The sequence below is a fragment of the Diabrotica virgifera genome, chromosome 9 (assembly GCF_917563875.1).
Source record: "Diabrotica virgifera virgifera chromosome 9, PGI_DIABVI_V3a".
NCBI classification, from domain to species: domain Eukaryota; kingdom Metazoa; phylum Arthropoda; class Insecta; order Coleoptera; family Chrysomelidae; genus Diabrotica; species Diabrotica virgifera.
The window spans coordinates 211,728,100-211,734,099 of record NC_065451.1 but is presented as its reverse complement, the minus strand read 5'-3'; the positions used below and the strand labels follow the sequence as shown (position 1 = coordinate 211,734,099).

General features: G+C 34.0%; 1 protein-coding gene across 1 annotated transcript in view; it reads right to left on the bottom strand.

Moving 5' to 3' along the window:
• Positions 1 to 1,469: 1,469 nt before the first annotated feature.
• LOC114326092 (uncharacterized) overlaps positions 1,470 to 6,000 on the bottom strand; it is a 67,725-nt gene continuing 63,194 nt past the window's right edge. Inside the window, exon 7 of the mRNA XM_050662414.1 lies at positions 1,470 to 1,687. The gene's annotated coding sequence lies outside the window, so the exon portion shown is untranslated. The remainder of the gene's footprint in view (positions 1,688 to 6,000) is intronic.

Below are 6,000 nucleotides of genomic sequence, written 5' to 3'. Positions count from 1 at the left end.
AACTAGGACTTGCGCACACACGACGATTGTTTATCGGTCGATAGTTCAATTCTCGCCTAGTTTTGGTATCCAATACTTGTGTTGTGCGAATATTTCTTTAACATTTTGCGAGAAAATGGCATCGTCTAATTCACAATCGTTAATTGTAGAAACCTGCATGACCCAATTAGCATGACTAGTTCATTGAAGGTGACTAAGATCATCCGATAAAAGGCGAAAAACTTTTTTGGGTAGGTAATCAAGCAATTTAGAATACATTGTGTAGAAGTTTCCACTTAATAATCTGTCACTGGGAATTCATCATCAGCATCATCAACAGCTATTTCATCCATCGCCAGAAGAAAGCCTTCCTTAGGTGTATCCATTCATTTTAGTTTGTTGTTTGTTGCATCCATTCGTGACGAGCCATTCACTTGATGTCATCAGTCCATTTTGTTTGACGTCTGCCTCTACTTATTTTGCTAGTCGTTGGTCGCCATTTAAGAATTTGCTTCGTCCAATGGTTGTTTTGGTTTGGTTGTTTGGTTGCCAGTTCCATTTTTACATGACAATCTTCTGGATCCTGTCTGTTACTTTTAACTGTCGCGTCGTCTTATTTCTTTGACTGTAAATTGGATGCACTCAATACTCTCGAAATCTCTTCTTGGATTTCCTCCTCCATTATATGAGAGAGATAATAACCTTTCTGGATAATTTTTTTATTGTGCGACTCCTAACTTCAACAGTCAAATAAGAACTTTAGTACTAAATCGTTCGAGAATAGTCGGTCGGCTGTTGATAGCGTGCGCCATCTTCACCAACCCGACTGTTCAGTTGGCTCGGTATGCGCACTAATAGCCCATCCCGACTAAACTATCGGCCGATAAAATGTCTGCAGTATGCGGGGCTCCGCTTACTGCAGTGTTTTAATTTTTGAAGGAACGAAAATGTGTCATTATTTTGTCGAAGCGTTCGTCAAATTTAGTAGTTGCTGTATCTAATAGGTAATAGTAAAAGTTTACTTTAAAATGTATTTTCGCGTCAGTTACTGATTCACCTTCCGCCTCCTATTTAAAAAAATTCATATTTTATGTTAAAACAAAGTAAAGGACCCGCTCTTTGGTGCTCGGCGCCCCTAACATCCCGGCGCCCGTGTGCACCGCACACCCTGCACAATAGGTAAAGCCGCCAGACAGAAAGAGTTGGAAAGAACGGATGAGTGAAGGAATACAGTGAAAACTGTGAAAATCCTTAGTATAATATATACAAGTAAACATGTTCTCAAATGGTTAAATGTTCTAACACGCAACACAATATAGTTCAGCTCAAACAATATGAATTCGCAAAAATTAATGTATATAACAATGTTATAATGGCAACAATGTAATTTGGCAACATAACATATATGTAGGTGGGGGTGACACAACAATAATTAATTGTTTAATCCTTATGCCTTTGTATAAATATGGATGAGCATATATAAAAACGACTTTTTCTAGTAAAAAATAAATAAAATATATTACTATATAACAAATGAAATACATATAAAACAATAAACCGATAATTGTCCAAGTTCAAGCAGACAATTTCAGTTCCAGATTTTAGTCTATCCTGTAGATTTTCCATATTAGTGCACTTTCCGAACATACCGATTATTCGAAATATGGATCAAACGTTTGGTAGTATTCTGGACCTTTCCTAGATATACCTACAAATAAAACCTAATTTAGTACGTCAATAAGTTATTGAAACCTATAAATATAGACCATCGGATTTCAATAGAAGTGTATTCACGATTTTATCCCATATGCCTTCTAGTTACTTCTGAGAACTGAAAGGTGAAATCACAGAGACTAAGTTCTGGGAAAACTATTGTCGTCTCCTTCACGCCACTTGAAAGTTTGTTACTTTTCACGATAAGGAAACTGCAATAGAAGTCTTAAGGGCAGGTCGTGAAAACGAAAAATTTTACCCTGGAAAAGTTACAGAAAATAAGGAAAATTCGATTGTCAGAAAGACGAACCTGATTCAACTCTAAATTTCCTTTTTTTTGTAGTACGTTCTTTAACGGTAAAATATTGCAAAATCTCTAAATTTTAAAGAACCACTTGGATTGACATGAAATTGGACACACACATAGCTAACAAGTCAAAGAAAAAAGTGATATTGTGCCGATGTGTGCTTTTGCCCTGGGGGTGACTTTCACCCCCTCTTGGAGGTGAAAAAATATACATCCAAAATAAGACCGGAAATGGATAAATTGACTAATTTTAAGTAGCTTTTGTTCCATAGAGTTTTTTCATTAAGTCAATACTTTACGAGTTATTTGCCAGTGAATATGTTCATTTTTTCAACAAAATAATCACGTTTTTCACGGTCTTTCGCAAACAACTCAAAAAGTAAGTATTTTGTCGAAAAAACATTCTTAGCAAAAATATAACCTGTAAAAAATTTAAAAAAATGGTGTATATACCACGTCTCTATACCCAGTAGAAGCAGAGTTATATCTAATGAAAAATAGGTTCATATTCGTCAAACTCCAAATGGAATACTTTAACGTAAAATAACCAAAAATGAAGAACATTTCGAGGAAAACTCATTAAAACTTATTTAAAGTGTTTAAAAAAGCTTCATTTTTGTTTTATAAAAAAATTTCTAGCGTCAAAAGTAAACAAGTTGCGCTCAAAATAAAGCTAGTCCTTTTTTTTGGTAAAAAAATCGGGAAAATCACCTCCTAATTAGTATCTCAAATGAACTTAATCGTTACGACTTCACAAGTTTTTTGACTCATGTATGTATTGTTTATATGATCTGTAGGTTTCATCGGTTCAAAGTCCTTATTTTTGAAAGGGATGTGGGATGTAGTTAAAACGGTTCGAACGAGTCACTGATCACGAATGTATGCAAATTCATAAACATCAAATCTTAATCAATTTTTGTCTTACAGAAAAACAAAAAATATAACATATGGAGAAAAGCAATGCTGACTTTTTTTTGTTCTTAGAGATTTTTGGCATCTCTAACAATTTTTAAGTTAAAAAAAGCATATTTTTCAAAATTAAAATTTTTAAAAATTTTACTTTAAAACCAAATTTTTTCAAAAATAAGCACTTTGAATCGATGAAACTTACAGATCATATAAACACAACATAATAAGCAAAATAATTTCTTGAGCGGTAACGATTAATTTCAATTAAGTTGCTAATTAGGGGTGGTCTTTCCGATTTTTTTTGCCAAAACAAAAGGGACCAACTTTATTTTGAGCGTAACTTGCTTAAATTTGAAGCTCGAAACTTTTTATAAAACAGAAATAAAGCTTTTTTTAAACACTTTAAAAGTTAAAATTGATTTTTCCCAAAGAGTGCTTAATTTGTTGGATATTTTATGTCGAAATATTCTATTTGAAATTTGGCGAATATGCACCTATTTTTCATTGGCTATAACTCTGGTTCTACGAGGTCCAGAGATCTCACGCGTACACCATTTTTTTTAACTTTTTTACAGGCTATATTTTTGCTAAGAACGTTTTTTTCAACAAAATACTTACTTTTTGAGTTATTTGCGAAAAACCGTATAAAAATGCAGTTATTCTGTTGAAAAATGGACATATTCACTCTAAAATAACTCGAAAAGTGTTGACTTGGCGAAAAAGCTCTATAGAACAAAAGTTACTTAAAATTAGTCAGTTTATCCATTTCCGGACTTATTTTGGATATATATTTTTTCACCCCTAAGAGGGGGTGAAATTCACCCCCAGGGCAAAAGCGCACATCGGCACAATATCACTTTTTTTCTTTGACATGTAAGCTATGCGTATGCCAAATTTCATGTCAATCCAAGGGGTTCTTTAAAATTTAGAGCAAAAACCATGAAAGAATGTATGTACTATTGCTTATATATCACATAGTGCAAAAAAGGGATAAAACCGTGGTTGAACTTCGTATTGAAATCTGATGGTCTAATATGTTACAAATACTGGACTGTAAGTCCAATACGATTGTAAGAGAATTTAAGTATATCAATTTTAATAGAAAAACTTCTGAACAGACCTCTCGTATCATGTTTTTACTGCTTGAACGGTTGGTTATATAATCAGTTACAAAAAATGATATACAAGATTAAGTTATAATATAATTATAAATAACTTGTTACTAAGTAAAGTAACAAGTAACAGTATGATGCTTTGCATGACACGTTCTCCTTCTTCTTGATATCTTTCGGTCCTTCTTCATTCAGTCCCTCTCGGTTCTTCTTCATTCTTCTAAGGACCCCCTCATTTGTGACTTGGTCCCTCCACATGATGTTAAGTATTCTCTGATATAGCCACATCTCAAATGCTTCCAATTTTCTGCACGTATCTTCGTTCAAGGTCCACGATTTAACATCATAAAAAAGACAGCGCAGACGTAGCATTCTTAATTTTATATCAAGAGAGAGGAAGTGGCTCTTGAAGAAGCTCACGATCCAGTTGAAAATTGATCTAGCTTTTCCGATACTCGTTCTTATCTGTAGGTTGTTGGTCCGTTTTTCATTTATTATGGTGCCGAGGTAGTTGTAGGTTGTAGTACGCCACCCTTTCTACAGGGATTTGATTTCTTTTTTTCTCACGTTGCGTTTATAATTTCTATTCTGGATTTGTAATTGTTCTAATATTTTGTCATTAATTACTGTTTTGTTTAATCAACATCGCTCAAGTTTTATTTACAACCGTTTGTTCAGAAGCAAAAGCAAATAGTATATTGGTTGATAAATTTGAAAAAATTATTTTATTTGATCTATGGCAAATTTTATAATTCCAAAAAACCCTTTAAGTGTCCATATTTCAATACCTATCAAAAATTCATCAAGTAAGGGTAAAATCTTGGCAGTCAAATAATCAACACCCTTTATAAATACAATCTCACCCTTGTACAAAAGTCGTCCTGTACAGCGAAAAAATTTTTGTTAGCTAACTTACACCTGGTTTGAAAATGTTATTACCTGTTAAAAAGCCAAGTATGGAGATGTTAGGATATTAATAAACTGTCTCTAGAATACTATAGTTACCGTAGGTGAAATTTACGTGTTGATCCCGAAAATTATAACTCTCCATTCACAAATTCGTTACATCCATAAACCCCAATGCATTGGATTAATCCCTAATCAGACGTCCTGGCCAGCAAATGTTAAGAAGGCATCTACCATGTGATCTACCTGTCAGATTTTCGAACCCCAGTACTAGTTACCGTTCTATAGTTTACTGTAGTATAGAGTCATACCAACAGATCTTAAGCTGCGTTGACGTGGGCCAAGTAACTTGATCAACTCACTTGAATTCAAGTGAATTGAACGCTTTTTGAACGTCTAAACCCCCAATTCATCTGACGATTCATTTCACTTAAAAGAATCGTCAGTTAAAATGAATCAAGTCAGATGAATTGGGGGTTTAGACGTTCAAAAAACATTGAGTTCACTTGAATTCCAGTGAGTTGATCAAGTCACTTGACCCACGTCAACGCAGCTTAAAGCTCCAGCTTTAGCTTTAGCTTTAGCTCAGCTCAGCTTATAGATTATGACTGTCTAGACTAGATTATGTCTTTATTTAATCGAAGACTTCAACCTCTCAAGGAAAAAATCATCGGGAAATATCAAGCAGGGTTTAGGCAAAATAGATCTACCATTGACCAACTATTTACAGTTAAACAAATACTAGCCAAAGCATGGGAATATGAAATGAACGTTTACAATTTCTTTGTAGATTTTAAACAAGCCTATGATTCAATAGATAGAACAATTCTACCTAATATATTGGAAGAATTTGGCATAGCATCAAAATTAATACGACTAGTGCAAATGATAATGACAGAAACAGAAGCAGAGGTATGTATTCAAGGACAGACCACTGATGCGTTTACGATAACGCAAGGACTGAAACAAGGCGACGGACTGGCTCCAACGCTTTTTGATCTTGTCTTGAATATGTAATTAGACAGTTGACGGTGAGCGGAAATAACATACTTACAAACATATCTACCCAATTAG